General features: G+C 58.9%; 1 protein-coding gene across 1 annotated transcript in view; it reads right to left on the bottom strand.

The window, feature by feature from the left end:
- The window catches only part of CHRNA4 (cholinergic receptor nicotinic alpha 4 subunit), a 54,427-nt gene that overhangs the window by 13,082 nt on the left and 23,586 nt on the right, over positions 1-17,759 (bottom strand). The window lies entirely within an intron of this gene.

The raw sequence follows: 17,759 nt of genomic DNA, 5'->3' as shown, positions 1-17,759 counted from the left end.
AGGGAGGGAAGAGGGAAGGGAGAGAGGAGAAGAAAAGAGAGGGGGGAGGAGGGGAAAAGGGAAGGAGGGGGAGGAGGAGAGTGAGGAGGACTGACGCGCTTAAGGAACCGGAGGCCGCTTTGCCCTGCACGGGGGAGTTTCCTGGTCCTCCCCAGGCTCGGGACAAGCCTGAGCCTGGGTGGGGACCCCGTGGCCACTGCGCGCGAGTGAGGGGTCCCGGGGCAGCCTGACCTCCCTGCGGCTGCAGCCTGGGCACCCCGCCGCCTGCCTGGAGGCGGGAGCGCGCACCCGTGGTTGCAGGCTTGAGGCAGGCGCACCGCTGGATCCTGCGAACGCCACCCACACCGCGTTAGCGCGGACTGTTTGCAGTGTGATCCCTCGTCTGTCTTCCTCCCGGGAGACGTTCTGGAAGGCGCCTACCCTCCGGCGGCCGGCCCCCCTTCCCCCCACGTGCAGCTGGAGGCCCCGGTATGGACCTGGCCTTGCAGCCGCCCCTCTGAGAGGACAAGGACCCCCACGACCCCGCCCCCCGTGAGGCCGCCTCCTACTGTCTCTGTCCAGCTGTCTGCCCACCGCGCCCCTCAGTGGCAGCCCAGGACCACATGGACGCCTCTGCTCTAGGGGCCTTGGCTGTGGGTGCGGGGCAGCAACGCAGAGCTGGCCAGGTGCTTGGAGAACAGACCTGATGCCCAGGACTGGCCTTGAATGTGCCCTTCCAGATGCCCGGAGTTTGCAAGGCCCCAGGCCGGCTCCATCCTCAGGTGGGTGCTGGCGCCTGGAGCAGCAGGTGCTGCGAGGAGAGCCTCCACTGGGCCTCCCCGCATGGATGCCGGTGGGGAGGCCGGGTGGGGAGGCCAGCTTGGTGGTAACGTCATACCAGACCATTTCGAGGCTCTGCAGCGGAGACTCTGCTCCAGGTGGGTCCAGAGTGGAAGGGGCTGCACCACCCTCCCCATTGGCAACCTCTTTCAAGGGCTGTGTCACAGTGGTGTCCAGGAGCCCCTGGGCCCCCAGCCCCAGCACAGGCGGTGGGAGTGATGGGATCCCACGGTGGCAGCTTCCATCCCCTCCAGCCTTCTCCTGCCCCTCCCCAGTCTCTCCATCCCACCTCTTCCCTTGCCCTCTCTCCTGGGGCCCTGGGCTGAGTTCATGACCCTCACATGGGCTCCTCTTGCCCCCCCCCCGCCACTGTGGTGTACCCCATGGGCAGCGCCTGTAATGAGCTCTTGAAATGCCCATGCCACACTGTGCGGTGGGTTCTTTCCTTACCCTGATTTACCCAGGAGGAAACAAAGGCACAGAGAGGCTGAGCTTGTGTCCAAGGTTACACAGCCTGCAGTAGGGTTCCAGCCCAGGCTGTCTGGCTTCAGGTCTGCACTCAGCCTCCTCCAGATTCTGGCAATACATGTCCAGGCTGAGTTGTCCCCACAAGGGGTCCTCCTCCCCTCCTCAGTTTCCTAGCCCCGCCCCACCCCACCCTCATCCTTGGTTCTTTGGGGCTCATGAAGCCCCTTCCACAGAGGATGGAGACTTGGGAGGAGTGAGCGCTCATGGCTGGCGGGGTGCTGGGGACGGGAGCAGAGCCCCATGAGCCCCGTGAGGGGCACAAGGACTACCCGCTGACCTCTGACTCTTTCACAGACACAGGAAGAGGACGGGGTGGCAGGACCAGTGTACCCAAGGGGGGGCTGCGCTGCCCTTAGTCCTGGCTGCCTTGCCTGACAGCCCCCACCTAACGCCACAGAACACATACATCAAGTAGCATTGAGGCCCTCCTTGCTGTGTCCCTTCCAGAAACCCCAAGGGTCACAACACCTGTGAAGCAGGGTTACCCTTGTTTGGACTTGGCAACCAGGAGGGTGGGGTACAAACAACGTCCATCTGTTGCTGCTAAAGTGATGTCCTCCTAGATGCTCACAGCTGGGTGCCCAGCCTGGCCCCAAGCAAACCAGGCTCCTACCTGCCTCTGCCTCAGGGTTTCAACCCCCTGGACTTGTTGAGGCCTGTGGCAAATGTTCTGCTGGGGCTGGAGTGGAGGGAGGAGTGCATGGGAAGTGGATGAATTCATTAAACCTCCCTGGAGGAGGAAGCACGCAGATCTGCTGCCCCAGGGACCCTGGACGTCCACTCATAGCTGTGCACAGGGCTGTTTAAGCTCAGAGCCGGGAACCCCACCCTCAGAGACTATTTGGCCTGGGAGAGGCCCCCAGATCTGTGACTTCTAACACCATCACCAGGCAGTTCTGAAGCAGGAAGCTCAGAGCATGCTGAGAAACCCAGGCTCTGAGCCACTTGGCCCAGTGAGTGGAAGGTCACATCCTTCCCCCTCCCCCACCAGGCAGGGCTCAGCAGGAGCCAGAGGTTAGGCCTGGGGTGGTACCAGGACTTGTCCCACATGGGGAGGGAAGCTGGGCTTCAGGAGCTGAGCAGCGGCTTGGGACCAGCCAAGTCTGTCTTCTGGTCTTCCTCTTCACTTCTTAACAACAACAAAGGCTTCATGCCCAGACTCAGTGTGTGCAGCATCAGGGCCGGGGACCGGTGGCTGTCACTGGAGAGTTCCCACAGGTGACTTCACGCTGAGAGGCCAGCAGAAGGAGGGACAGCTTGACCCTCGGGCCAGGCCAGACCCCCAGCAGCCACGTGCGCTGGCCCACACACATCTGTCCAACCCTGTGGGTTCCCCATGGATTTGCTGATGCAGTGAGATTAATCGGCCTAACTCATTACCCTGGCAGCCCCTCCCTTCCACCTGCACCCCTGGAGAGGCCCAGCTGCAGGCCTTGCAGTCATGGCCAGGTTGGACATATTCTCCACACCCAGCTCTTCTGCCCCTGAAACTGCTATTCCAAAGAAAAGGACGCCCACCCACAGGCCAGTGAGCCCAGCTTCTGGGGCAAGGCTCTTTGGTGGCCTCAGTTCCCCGGGAGGCTTGTGGGTGGGGAAGGATGTCCCAGGCTCTCCACAGATGCTTGCTCCCACCCCAGCCAATGTCAGCCCTGCTCCAGGCGGCACTGGCTGAGGGGACAGCAATTCCTGCAGGAGCCGGGCTCTTGGGGGATCTTTCCCTCTCCCTCTGCCCTCTCTACTTTTCACCCCAAGGACATTTCCATGGCAACCAACGGTTGGCACAAACATGGATTTGTAGTAAGGGTGCGAGCACTGAGGGGATCGGCTGGATGCCTACTCTGAGTTGCACCCCAAAATCTTCAAGGGCTGAGGGAGGCAGGAGGGGCCTCAGCCACAGGTGCCCGCACCAGGACATCTGCAGGCTCAGCCAGCTTTCTTCCTGGTACCTAAGCTCCCTGTTGGCTTCCAACAGTGTGAGTCCATGAGAGCAGGCCTAAGTCTGGCACACAGAGCCTGGCTCTCAGTCCATGGTGAATGTGCGGTTGGTTCAGTGGATGGATGGGTGAATGGTGGATGACTGGATGGATGGATGATGGATAGATGGAAAGATGGTAGATGGATAGATGGATGAATGGGAGATGGACGGATGGACGTAGGTGAATGAATGGATGTTTGTTGGATGGATGGGTGAATGGATGGATGGATGGATAGATGTGGATGATTAATAGGTGATTGTTGGTTGGATGGTGGATTGATGATGGATGAGTGGATGGTTGGTGGGTGGATAAGTGGATAAATGAGTGGATGAATGGATGGGTGGGTGGGTGGATGGATGGGTGAGTGAGTGAGTGAACCAGTGAACCAATGCTTGTCCAGAGGACACAGGGAGGGCTTGCCCAGAGTGGGCCCCATCATGTCACCAGCAATCTCACCTCTCACCTGGACCTGCACAGGCCGAGAAGACATATGCCTATGGCAGGTGCAAATGCTTGGACCTGAGGAGCTCAGAGCCACCCATCTCCACTGGCTGGATGTCCCTGTCACCTTCCAGGGTTGCTGAGAGTGACTCAGTCATGAACCTCCCTGGGCTTGGTAAGGCCCTGCCCCCCTCAGGCCGGGGTCACACTGGTGGCCCCAAGTGCTCCTCTCTTCCGGTCCTGCCTGGGGCCTTCCCAGGACATACTGTGTGCCCCCTGAGCCTGGGGCCTCTGCTCTTGTCTCTGGGCTATCAGGAGAGTCAGGCCTGACCAGGGCCCACACACCCTGCCGGCCCTGGCCTTGCACACGCTGTCAGGAGACATGGCACAAGGCACACTTCTTGTCTGGTCTGGCCTCTGCCTGGGTCCCTCCGCCTTGTTCTTCCAAGGTGGAAATGAAGAGGCTGCCAAGGGAGCATGTCACACTTACCCCCCAGGCTACCTGACTACTTTAGGAACACAAGTACTCTCCTAGGCCAGCGGAGCCTCTGTTATTGCAGACTGCAAGTTCTACTGTAGTGTTGCTTGCCAGACGACACACATGCATGTGGCGCAGTGCAAGGTTCCGAAAGCCAGCAGGGGGGAAGATGGCCAGGTTCAGGCCTCAAAGAGGCCACTTCCAAATCTTGGGCCAGGGTGAGGAATTTTATAGGGAAAAGGTGGAAGGAGGGTTTTGAGGGTTTCAGGTGGTGCAGGGCAGGGCTGCAGTCTCTCCTCAAGGTGTATCCTGAGGGACAGTCCCCCAGAAAGCCCTCTGCCCTCTCAACTCTGGTCAGGTTATAGATCAGCGCCGGGGCAACTTCCAGATCTTGCCACGGGATCTCTAGGCATCGGTGATTCCAAGCAATGGGACTCCAGATGCAGTTTATTGCTGAATAAGCCTCTGAAATTTCTTAAGTAAGTTCACAATTAGAGCAGCAGGTATGAGCTTAATCCCAGTTGCAGGGTCACTGTGTAGCGGGCACCCAGCAAGGAAAAAAAAGGAAAAAAACTCAAGTGTTCCCATGGCTGCGCTGTGTTTTCAGAAGCTGGGATTTTGAGTAACACTAGGGCCTCCCCTACCCCTCCAGCCCCAATCTACGCAGAGAGCGACTGCCCTTGGGCCAAGCAGGCACCTTTGGGTCCTTTTTTTTTTTTGAGTTGGAGTCTCACTCTGTCGCCCAGACTGAAGTGCAGTGCCACCGCAGCCTCGACCTGCTGGGCTCCGGCAGTCCTTCCGCCTCAGCCTTCCGAGTAGCTGGAATTAAAGGCACGTACTACCATGCCCAGCTGATTTTTCTTTTATTTATTGTAGAGATGAAGTCCTGCCAAGTTGCTCAGGTGGCTTTCGAACCCGCGGGCTCAGGCAATCCACTCACCTCAGCCTCCCAAAGCGTGGGATTACAGGCTGAACCACCGAGCCCAGCTGGGCCCATTTTTTAAAGCAAAATGTTCGAAATCCATTGAGAATGAGAGAGAGGAGTCTCGGGCCAATATGGCCAAAGGTGAGGCTTCCTCCCATGCCATCCTCACCGCGGTCCTGGCCCTCTGCCCCAGGCCCCTCCTGGAACCTCCTCTGCTGACCAGCCAGAGGCTGCAGGTGCTGGGATGATGGGGGCTGTGGGCAGCTGAGAGGCCTGGCTCCCGCCAGGATCCACCACTGAAAACATCAAACACTTTCCCTGGGGAGATAGTGGAAGGCAGCACCAGACCCCCCAGGTCCAGCCCTCGCTGAGAAGCTGGCAGTGCATCCCCCAGGTTCCGGACTGTTAGGATCACACTCCCAGCGGGGTCTCCAGAATGTGAGGTCAGGCCTGCTGGGGGTGTGAGTGTCTAGTGTGCGATCTGATGCCAAATGAAAGATGCAAAGAATTGCACAGAAGTTGGATTAGAAAATGTAGTTTATTTAGAAAGTAAATTAGAGAGAGAAAGGAGAGGGGAGGAGGCCAAAACCAAGAAACATGGTAATAGCCATAACTCAAGGAGCACATGGTCACACCAGAGTCTAGTAAGGTAATGGAAAAATGCCTGCTCATGGTTGAGTCCTTTGAACCATTTCCTTTGAATGGGGGAAGGTCATTAAGGTGATTGGGTAGTGGTCTGCTCCACATCATCATGAAGAAGCAGGTAAGCACAGGTACTGACATCAGGTGACAGACAGCAGGCAGATGGGTGGGTTAGTCACATGTTTGCTGTCAGGGTGGTGAGCTAGATGGGAGACTAGGGGAGGGGTTTTTCCTGCAAGAGACTTGTCAGACATTTGCAATCCACGAACTCCTTAACTAAAAGGTGGTCTTATCATTTCTATGTCTTTGGCCGGCCAAAGGATGACCTTTGATCTTTCACCAAGGAACCAGAAAGTTTCCTAGAGATTATTATGCTATACCATGAATTGAAAGGTTGAGGCTGTCCTGGTCTTGCATCTGATGGAGATTTGTTGAGGGGGTGGGGTAGGCTGCCACTTGGCCTGTAGTAGAATATCTGAACATTTCCTATAACCTGCCTATTGGAAATTTATCTCTCTGTGTCTAACCTGTGCTAGATTCAAAGCGTGTCAGAGCCGGGCTTGGTGGCTCAGCCTGTAATCCTGCGCTTTGGAAGGCTGAGGCGAGTGGATTGCCTGAGCCCGCGGGTTCGAGACCCACCTGAGCAACTTGGCAAGACCTCATCTCTACAATAAATCAGAAAAAATTAGCCGGGCATGGTAGCATGCGCCTGTAGTTCCAGCTACTTGGAAGGCTAAGGTGGAAGGATCGCCGGAGCCCAGCAGGTCGAGGCTACGGTGGCCGGGAGCGGCCACTGCACTCCAGTCTGGGCGATAGAGTGAGACTCCAACTCAAAAAAAAAAAAAAAAAGGGTGTCAGGGATAAAGTCTAAGCAAAAATGACTATACTGAGGTAAAAAGGCTATGCTACACTAAGTTTATTCTAGGTTTCTATAGGTACCTCCTTTCATAGACAAAGCCCTGAGCAGAGGTAGGGCTGTGCCAAGGCTGGGGCCTGCCACCTGGGGAACACACTATCAGCAGCCATCACAGCCACTGCAACAGGCGGCTGCCTCCCCCAGCCCCCACCCAGAGCCGGACTCTGCGGGCCCCTCCAGCCTCCAGAGTTCTCTGTCCCAACTGGGCTCTCTGGGAACTGGACCTGTGTGTCCATCTGCCAGAGGCTGCCCCTCCCTCCACAGTGCTGCCTCCCCGCTGAGCAGCTATACCTGTGCGCACATCCAAAGGAGGTTGACTGGTGAGACTGTGTCAGGAATGAGACTTCGGCGCTGGGGACTGTCCCCAGGCCTTGCTGTTGACCCCAAGACCATGGCTGGCAGGGGAGCGGAGATATGAGTTTGAGCCCTGGACCCACCCCCACTGCCAGGGACCTAGGGCAGGTCACTGTGCCTGGGTTCCCTCAGCTGTGAAATGAGGACTTGGACCCCAGGTGTCTGGGTGTTATGAAGATGGAGGAGGCCATGCAGGCACGTGGTGCCAGGATCACCCCCGGAGCCGCTTGGCAAGTCTTCTGCTTTTAGGAAGTCCTTGTGCCCACACCTGAGGGTCATAGCTCAAGGGCCTTCAGAGCTCTGGCATGGAGCCTGCCAGGGGCTGCGAGTGCCAACCTTGTGCCTACGACAGGGACTGAGGGTCCCCAGGGCCCGCTTCCCAGTTCAGAAGACTTGGCCCAGCCCTGCGGCTGGCTGGAAGCAGGCATCAGGAGAGGGAGCACTGGACGCTTTGTGAGGAACTGCATCCTGACAGGCCACTGGCACAGAAAGGCCCTTCGTCCAGCCAGCTGGTCACTCATGGGTGATTTCCAGCCTGGGCCCTTCCGAAGCCACCTTTCTGTCCAGGAGGATGGATGCAACTGCCAAGAGGAGCCAGGGCCACAGAGTCCCTGCAGAGGAGGGGTGGGGAGGAGGGGGGAGAGGAGGGAAAGGGGAGGGAAGGGCAGCATCTGATGACTCTGCCAGAGCTGCTGACTAGCCCAGGTGCTACCCAGATTTTCGCTGTGGAGGCGATGACCCTCCAAGGACGCTCAGTCCTCCTTCACCTCTGAGTTACCTCGTGTCCCCAGGCCTGGCAGCAAGGAGCAGGGAGATTTGCCTGGCGTCCACAAGTTCCCCAGGGCCTGGTGCTTCCGGCCCGTGGAAGCACCATGTCCTGGCCTGGCCGTAGCTCACATGAGACCGACACACAAGGGCTGTCTGGAGGGCTTTGGGACAGACTCGGCTTACCTGTGGTTTCAGGTGTCACACTGTGGCCCCACTGCTGTGTCCCCGGGTGGTCCACGGGACACTGTCTGTGAGTACACATAAGAAGCAGTTGTGCGTTTCTGTCTGTGAGCACTGCATAAGAGGCAGTTGTGCGTTCTGGGGCCTGAACCACTGGTGTGTAAGTGTCTGTCTCCCCCAGCTCCTGCCTTCCCCCTCCCCAAGCCCTGAGCCCTCTGCGCAGGGCATATTTCCAGCATAGGGCTTGGACAGAAGTCACCAGTGCTGCCCAGATATCCTGAGGGGATGGGACACTCACAGGCCCTCCCTGCCTGGACCAGGCCACTGCTCATGCAATCCCCAGGCTGGAGGGCCTCAGAGGAAGGGAGGGGCTCTTCCCAGCTGGGGTCAGCGTTGGGTCCTCAGAAGCTGCCCTCCTGCTTCTGAGGTGTTCAATGTCAGGTGTTTGGGGCAGTTCAGGACATCCGTTCCCCGGACACCCTGGGGCAGAGCTGCCTCTCCCCCACTGTCCTCTCAGCCCCAGCATCCCTGGGCTGCTCAGGGCCTTCACTTCTTGGAGCCCAGGCATGAGTCTGCCCTTATAGCCCCAGGACCTGGGGGGACCGATCCTCGTTGCCGAGGCCTTAAGAGCAGGGTGTGCCTAGCTGAGAGGAGGCCTGTTCAGTGATCAAGGGGGAAAGCGTTGGAGTGGCCACCTCTGATGAGCCCTGGGGTGGGCTCCCCCTGCCCTGCTGAGACCACTCACACCACATCAAGGTCATAGGCTCTTTGGGGAACAGCATGGCTCCTGGGGAGCCATGTGGACTGGACCCTCACCCCTGGACTTTCTAGGCCAGTGTCCTGGGGACCTATGTCCCATAAACAGGCCAGAAAAGGGAAGTGTGGGTGCCCTCCCCCACCCAAGGTGACCGGTATCAGTAGGCATGGATGCCCACCACTGCAGAGACTGGGCCAAGGATCCAAGAGGGCCACATGGTCCCTGCACAGGTGGGAGGGTCTCTGGGGATAGAGCTGACTGAGGTGGGGAAGGGAGCCCTGGTAGACCCCAGCACTGCCACCAAAGCCAGCGATGACTGGGCCCAGGGCTGCCACATGGGTGGTGAGAGCTCAGGTCACTCCTGTGTGTATGCACGAGGTGTGTGTGGCATGCATGAGTTGTGTGTGCATGGGGCGAGTATGCACGAGGTGTGTGTGTATACTGCAAGCACAAAGTGTGTGTGTGCATGCAAGAGTGTGTGTGCCTTAGGCATGGCTGTACATGGGGGAGGTGTATGCACCAGACCCGTGTGTGCATGGGGCATGTGTGTGCATGTGTACCAGGTATGTGTGCACACAGGATATGTGTAAGAATGAGGTGTGTGAGTGTGCATGCAGGAGTGTATGCCTGGGGCATGTGTGTACATGGAGGTTGTGTGTGCACCAGGCCTGTATGTGGGTATGTGCACCACATGTGTGGGTGTGTGCACCACATGTGTGTACGCATGGAATGTGTGTGCATGGGGTGTGTGTGCACAGGGTGTATGTAGGAGTGTGTGCCCAGAGCATGTGTGTACACGGGAGGTGTATGCACCAGGCCTATTTGTGCATGGGGCATGTGTTTCCAGGCAGTGAGTATGACAGTCACTCCCTGACATGCCTGTTCCAGTTCTGTGGCCCTAGCGTCCCTGCCTGGGGATGCTGTTCATGTCTGTCTCACCTCCATGCCCAGTTCTACTGCCTGGAAGGTGCCCCTGCAGGGAGAGACGGCCGGCACCCCCACAGCCTCAGCCTCCACCATGTTTCTCCCTGCATCTGGGGGCCGCACCTCTGTCTTTTCTGGTTAACACAGGTCCTTGCCCCAGGGCCAACTTCACAGGGACAGATTTCCTTCCCAGACGACTGGATTTTAAAATCAGTACTTTCCTCCGGAAGCAGGGACAGCGGGCAGGGTGCCCCGGGCGTCCTCAGGCTCCTCTGAGGCCACTGGTGACACCCCAATCTGCAGCTTAGGCACCTCCTGCACCGTCAGCAAGTCAGGGTGCTGCTGGGATGTGCTCAGCGGAGCATGAGGAGCCTGAGCCACCCTGACACGAGCCAGGATGCCTGTCCTCTGCCACCGCCAAGTCTGTCCTCCCAAGCAGCGTGTCTGGGACTCTGCCTCTCCAGGTCCCCTCAGGGCCTTCTCCAGAAGACCTCCCTCCTCACTTGTTCCCCCCAGCCCTGCTGGCCCCAGTCCTCAAAGCAAGACCCCTCCCCTTTCCTGGCCTGTGCCCGGCCTCCTGGACTCTTCCCACAGGCTGCCCCAGCCCTCTCACCAGTGCTCCCCCCAACAGCACCACGCCCCCCACTGAGTTCTCCCAGGCCCTGGCCCACCTTGGGGCCCACAGTGAACCCCCCCTGGGTCTCCTTCCTCACAGGGAAGGGACGCAAGACTCAGCCCCTACAGGGACCCAGAGCCAAGACTGGGTAATGGCGTCTTTGCGGGGAGGAGGTTCACTGATTGGGACTCAGCTGGACACGTCCTGTAAGTAGAATGCGAGCCCTGGTAGTGAGTTCCAGCTGCCCAGTGGGGCTCAGGGAGGAGCAGGCTCTGGGCACCTGCCTTTGGGCTTCTGAGCCATAGCTTTGAGTGGGGGCTTCATTTGCAGCACAGAGCACTTGTTAGTCCCTGGTGCGATCTAACATTTGTCACACTAGCTGGCTTGTCACAGCATCTGGGTGACATTATCATTCTGTTATTCCCATGATGACAGAGCCAAGGTCGTCCGGCAGGGGACCTGGAGTCCAGGGCCCTCCCTCCACCTCCAGCATCACAGCCCCTTGATGCCCCGATTCCCAGACCCGAGGCACCCCATGTCCAGGCAGGTCTTGGCGCCTGAATCCCCGCACCCACAGGAGAAGAGCCGCATCCCCCTGCGGTGCCTGGAGACCGAGTCTACTCAGGGGAGCTTGCACACCAGCTCTGCTTCCTTATTGACAAAGACGTGTCTACAAATAGCTCATCACGTCTCCCAACCAGAGCGCTGCGGCGCTTCGAAATGAGCCGGCGCCAGCACAGCGCCAGCCTGGCTACCTGGGCTCGGCTGGGGGCACAAGAATGTTCCGGGCTCCTCACCAGCAAGGAGGGGCAGGCCACTTCCTGGCTCCACACGCCTGGATCTTGACCCCCTGAGTCCCTCTCTTCCTCCAGCAGGCAGCGGCAGCCTCAACCTCCCTTTCTGCACCCAAGCAGTTGCTGTGCTGACACCTCTGTCCCCATCTGCTGTCTCTTAGAGGCATTGGACACGTCCCTGGCCTGTTCTTAGGGAAGCCTGGACCCTGTCCCAGTCCTGGTGGAATAATTGTCCTGACGTCCACTTGCAGAGTTGAAATGTGTCCTCTCAGCACTGGACACACACATTTGGCTGTGAAGTGCTGGATGGCTGGCCCATGTCTCTTCCCCTTGGCTGGGTCCCACGAGGAAGGCCGCTTCAATGACTGGGACTGGGAGGCTCCTTCTAAAGCTGTAAGCACCAGGCCTGGCATGGACATCGAATGCTGATGTGCCAGAACCTGCCTGCTGGGGAGAGTTGCCACCCCTGGGGACCCGGACACCCCTATGTGCCCTGTGCTAGTCCAGAAAGGCATCTCTTCCTACACGGAGCCTGGGGTCCTGCTGCCTCAGCCTCTGCAGAGGCTGAGACCAGACTTCCCTCCCAGGAACACAGAGACTGTACTGAGGCTTGGGGTGCTGGGGAGGCAGGATACCTGCAGACGGGCCCAGGCTGACCACAGCCTTTGAGCGGCTTGGGAGAAGGGTTTGCAGGGCTGGAAGCCACCATCCATGAGCAAATGAGCCTCCCATGGGCCTAATCTCACTCCACAGAGGTTGCACTCCACAGGACCACTGGGACGAGGAAGCCACAGGCAGGTGAGCGATGCATCCGTTGGAGGGAGGACTTGGAGGTCAGACTCACACAGCCTGGGGTGTCCAGACCCTGTGCCCAGCACCCCAAGCTGAGACCTTGTCATGCACAACTCTGCAGGGAGCCTCAGGGTGTGCCTGGCCCTGGGGTCTGTGGTTGTCAGCTATTCCGGAGGAAAGAGGAGAGTCTGTTCAGACAGCCAGTCCAGGCTGGTCCCACCCCCTCGATGTCTCCTCACCAAATCCAGCAGGTTAGCAGGCTGCCCCAAGGAAGGGGGGCTGAAAGGGGACCGGGGAAGGGGGACTGACAAAGGTGTCTGTGCTCACATCCTGCTTCATTAGAAAACACTCCATGATCCAGGACACTCCCACAACCCAGGACACCTCCGCTACCCCAGGACACCCCCATTCCCCACAGGACACCCCCAATGCCCACAGGACATCCCACTCCTCACGGGACACCCACACTGCTTCAGAAGCCCTTCTGTGTCTCCTGTGGAGACGCCCATGGGACTGAGCCCAGGCAACCGCAGTGTGTGGGCCTTTATCCCCTGCGGGTTCCTGATGCAGGGGAGGGGAGGGAGGGAGGGGAGGGAGAAGGGGAGGTGGAACTCCTCCCAGCAACCAGGCTGATGGGCGGAGATGCTTCCCTCAGAGTGACACTGATTTTAATGGGATTTCTGTGCCCAAGGTTGTCCCTGCAGGATGCAGCCTCTGGGGTAGGGAGGGAGTCAGGGCAGGGCCAGGCACCCTCCCCCTGCCTGCCTCGACCTCCCTGTGCTCCAGCGGCAGTACCCAGGCTCACATCAGAGCAGCCGTCTCAGCAGCCCATGACAAGGCATAGATCACGGTTCTCTGCCCCCAGGGTGCATGTAGAGCGCTGGCAGTCACTCGATTTGGCTGCTCTGGCCCAGCCCCAGCTTCTCCTCCACACCTGGCTGGGACAGACACTGGTGGGCATTACAGGCCACTGCCCAGGCCATGCTTACTTTGCTCTTTCCTCAGAATGTCTTCAATTTGACACACTGGAATGTCCACTTATACCACAGGGAATCAGAGCTACCTTGGTGGAGAGGGGAACTCAGAGCCAGGCACCAGGCTGCACCCCACCAGGCTGAACCCCCACTCGGTGCACACCCCACTCGCCCTTCACCCCACCAGGGTGCATGCCCATGTCTGTACCTCCACTGGTGTACCCTCACCAGCCTTCACTCCACCAGGGTGTACCCCCCCCACACCCCCACCAAGGTACTCCTCACCAGAGGATGCCCACACCTCCACCTCCACCTGGTGCACCCCCACCAAACTGCATACCACCAATCCTTCATCCCACCTGACTGCACCCCCACCAGCCCTTAACCCCCCGTCTGAACCCCCCACTAGTCTGCACCCCCACCAGACTGCAGCCTCCCATCAGACTGCACACCCCTATCAGACTGCAACTGCTTCAGACTTCACCCCCCACCAGCCTGCATCCCCCACCAGACTGCAAACCCATCCACCAGACCTTCACCTCATCAGACTGCAACCCCAACAATTTCATCTCCCATCAGACTGTACCCCCACCTGATAGCATCCCCACCAGACTGCAACCCCCACCAAACTGCCCTCTATCAGACTGCAACCCCCACCAACCCTGCGGTCCCTGACCAACTCTGTACCCCCAGTCCAGTCCTGCACTCCTACATGGGCTCTAGGCATTTCCCTAGGGCTCCAGGAAGCAGTTTAGAAACTGCTCTGCCGTCTGGGTCTCAGGACTGGTGTCAATTTTCCCAGCAGGGGATAATTCACCCACTTTTGGGGAAAAGTCACTCCCAGTTCACTCACTTTTCTCTTTGCACCCATTTCTTTTCATTGATTTCTAGTTCGTCAGGCAAGACATGAAACTTTTTCCTTGGAAAAGCATCCAAACACTCGAGGTGACAGGGAGTACCTGTGAGACTGCAGGGGTTCACCCTGCAGGGACCCTTGCATGGTCTGCTCGCCTGCTCCCTCCTGGTGCTCTCCTGCATGAACTGTGTTCCAAGGGCTGCCTGGGAAGGGGAGGCATGGTCCCCCACCTGAGAGATCACAGGGCCTCAGCAGGAGGCTGGGTCTCTGTGGTCACTAGCTCTGGTCGGCAGGCCCGGCAGACGCCTGGCCCAGTGGGGCGGGTTTCCCTGCAGGAAAGGGTCAGAGGCCACACAACAAAGCATAAGTGGTGGGCAAAAGCATGGACACCAGGTATCCCTGCCTGGGATCGGTGCCAAGGCCTCTGGGGGGCCCCTCTCCATGTGGCCCCGGGTTGTGGTCTGTGGGCTGTCAGGCCCTACCCTGGGGATACTTCTGTACAGGGGCAGCCTGCAGGGCACCAGTACCTTCCCACCCCTGCCTTTCCCCAAGGCTAGGGTCTTCCAGGCAGAAATTTGTAGGAAGTCCTCCTTCTACTACCATTGAGGCTGGGTCTGGGACAGTGGGGACGTGGGGGACAGGCTGTGTGGGGGCCACACTCATCTAGGAGTGCCTAGACCCCAAGCTACCCCAAAGAGAAGGCACAGCCACACACCTGGAGGAGGGTTAGTGCAGGACAGGTCTGGCTCTGCCCTTGCAGCTGGGGCTGAGGGTGCAGGGCTGAGCCTCCCCGCCTGCCACCCGCTGACTATACAATGGGAATGGACCTGTGCACACTCAGGCTTGTGAGTGACCTGCAGTGAGGATCGAATGCTGAGTGTGGTGGGGCAGGAATTTAGGCCCATTTGCATGACTGAGTGTGGCTGTTTCCTAGGACTTCAATGGAGGCCCTGGTGGCACGCAGGGTGGGCTGAGATGGACACGTAGTGTAGCCTTGCTCTCTCTGGACAAAGTGGAGACAGCGGACGGGGACCTTCTCCAGGGCTCTTGGGCTGCATGGAAACACGTGACTCTGGTGGGAAACTCCCAGCTCTGGCAGGTTCCCAGGGCCTGGCACTGCCAGGGCAGGCTCAGGTATGCAGCAAAGATTAGCAGCTCCTGCCTGGGCTCCACCCCCCACCCCGAGGAGAAAGCTGGCAGAGACAGGCCTAGGGCCTCAGAGCCTTCTGTCAAAGGTGTGGGAGAGAAGGCTCTGGGAAAATGCTACTGTGCTGGTGATGGTGGTGGTGAAGGTGATGGTGGTGGTGATGATGGTGATGATGGTTGTGGTGTGGTGAGGATGGTGGTGACTCTGATGACAATGGCGATAACGGTGATGTGGTGATGGTAATGGTGATAGTGATGGTGATGATGACAATGGTGATGATGGTGATGGTGAAGATGAAGGTGATGGTGATGATAGTGAAAGGCAGTGGGTGGGGCGGAGGGTAGGTGATGGGCAGGACCAAGGAGGTGGGCAGGGCAGAGAGCCTGAAGGAGTAGGCGGGGCCGAGGGCAAGGGAAGGGCAGTGAGCAGGGCTGAGGGGATGAAGGCAGAAGAGGCCTCCTTCCCCCCACCTCCTCCACTTACACACCCATGAACCTGCGGTGACCTCAGGCCGATGTGGGGGTGCTGAGGCCACCTGCTGAGGACAGGGTCTCCCCAGTGATTCCCATGGGCTTTTGCTGTGGCCCTCAGCTTGCAGTGTCCCTTGGCCAGGCTCCCGCCTGAGTAGAATGGCCAATGGCTCTGGCCATCTGGTCTGGGCATACCTTAGAGCTGTGCCCAGGAAAGGTCCCCCTTGGTCTCCCTCTATCTGGGGTGAGCTGGCCAGTGACTTTGTCTGGGGAAATCGAAGCTTTGGGCACAGACACAAAGCAGGGAGCACGTGTGTCCACCGCAGGGTCCACTGGTGACCACAGGGTCCTGGGACCTGGGGGCCCTTGGGGACTGAGTTCCTCCATGCTCCCTCTGTGGGGTGGGACAGAGGGAGACCCCACCTGCTGTTCAGCTTGTCCAGAGAGCTGGATTCAGTTGCCTTGACCTGGGCTGACAACCTCTCCAGCCTGGGTCTCTACCCAGAGCTGCACCCGGGAGGAGAGGATAGTTAGGAGGGAGCATCAGTGGCCAGGAGTCGGCTTCACCCCACACATCAGATCATCCAGGGAGAGGCGGGGAGGGTGTGAGTCCACTGTTGCTTTCCTGAGACATTTTAGATCAACTGTCAGCTTGTGTGGATGTGACTGGTAAGCTGAGGCTTCCTCTGCATCCCACAAGCCCACACTTGCCCAGAAGGGTGGCCCTGCCCCCGACCTGCTCTGAAACCCATTTATCTTTCAGCACCTTATCCTGGCAAGACCCTCTGGGCCCAACCCCCACTGAATAGCCCGGATGTGTTTCCATAGCAACCCTGGTCACATTTGAGCCATGAGCTCTTTGAAGGCCCTGACTTGAATCATTCCAGGAGCAGGGGGGAGGGTAATCGTGGCCCCAAAATCGGGGGCGGGGCAGACGAGGCGCACGCCCAGCCCATGAATGCACCCCTAGATTACGTCTTCCCTTCATTTGACCGACAGTTAAACAGAGGCCCAGCAAGAGGGGCTCCTTTGCTTCAGCAGCAGTGAGAGGGAGTTGGGGTCATGCTGGCCTGGGACAGCATTTCCCCCAGGCATCCCCAGGGGATAGAGATCTCCAGACAAGAAGAGTCGATCCCTGCTTGTCCCAGTGGAAAGCCAGCTGCCACCCTGTGCGCTGGGCGCTGGACCTGCTCCCTGAACAAAGGCTCAGACTTGCACCTACCTCCAACCCAGGTCTCGAGGCCAGGAGACAGGGTCCACTTCCTGCTCTCTCTTCAAGCTGCACCTAGGGGAGGTTGAGGATAAAGGGGCACAGGGGTCCCTGATTCCAGTGCTGATTGGTGGCATCACCTCCCTGTGCTGGTGACACTCCTGGAGCAGTGAGCCCAGCCTGGCACGGTTTCCCTCTCAGCAGCAAGGCATACTCAGGGCATTGTGGAAGCCACCAAGCTGGGGAGCAAACGCCACCTGAGTCAGTCTGAGACCCATGCGTCACAGCTCTGTCGCGGGCCAGCCCTGTGGACCCCCAGCATGGCCGAGCACAGCTAATGTGGCAACAGGGAAAGGCGCCTGTCCTGTTCTCGCCCGAAGGCACTTGAGGGACTGGTGCATTTCAGAGGCACAGGCTCTGTGCTTCTGTCCTGGGTATAAAGTTATTGTTTCTGATGCAAATTCCTCAGCCCAGGGAGCTCTCTAAAGTGGACCTGCAGAAGCCATCAAGGAGGGGCCTCCTGGCAGCTTCTTCACCCTTGTACACTCACTCATGCGTGTGTCATTCACCCCACGGCCAGTTCTCTCCCACCATCCAGTGGACACATGGCAGAGTGTGGCAGGGAAGCCCAGGGCACCTCGGGACTGCGAGGCTGTCTGAAAGGCATGGGCTCTGCCATGGAGTTGAGGGCCTGGAGGAGGGACGTGGAGTTGAGGATGGAGTTGGAGAGGGGCGGGATTTTTGCTGAAGCCCGGCCTTTCCCGGAAACGGGAGCTGTCCGAGGTGCTGATGCCACTTGCCGGGGACGCATGACTCTGAGGGTGATGGAGGGGGAGGGGTGGTCTTCGGTGGGGAAGGGGGACCGTCTGCTGCCACCCAACCCCTCCAAACACCCAAGCCCCCGCCCCCTTGGTGCTCCAGAGCCCAGGTCCACACCTAACTGCATGACACAGGCGTTAGGGCTAGGCCTGGGCTCTCTGTGTCCACAAGCACTTGGTTCACAGCGGACTGCCCTGAAGCTCTGCTGGGCGTCATCAGACTATTCCACCTCCAACTTTCCGAGCTCAAAACCTCAGCCTGTAATCCTGCGCCTTTGGGAGGCTGAGGTGAGTGGATTGCCTGAGCCCGCGGTTTCAAGATCCGCCTGGGCAGCGAGACCTCATCTCTACAATAAATCAAAAAATCAGCCGGG

The sequence above is a fragment of the Carlito syrichta genome, unplaced genomic scaffold (genome assembly GCF_000164805.1).
Source record: "Carlito syrichta isolate Samal-C Ts95f unplaced genomic scaffold, Tarsius_syrichta-2.0.1 Scaffold117897, whole genome shotgun sequence".
NCBI lineage: Eukaryota > Metazoa > Chordata > Mammalia > Primates > Tarsiidae > Carlito > Carlito syrichta.
The sequence above is the reverse complement of the archived record's forward strand: the minus strand, read 5'-3'. Positions and strand labels throughout refer to the sequence as shown.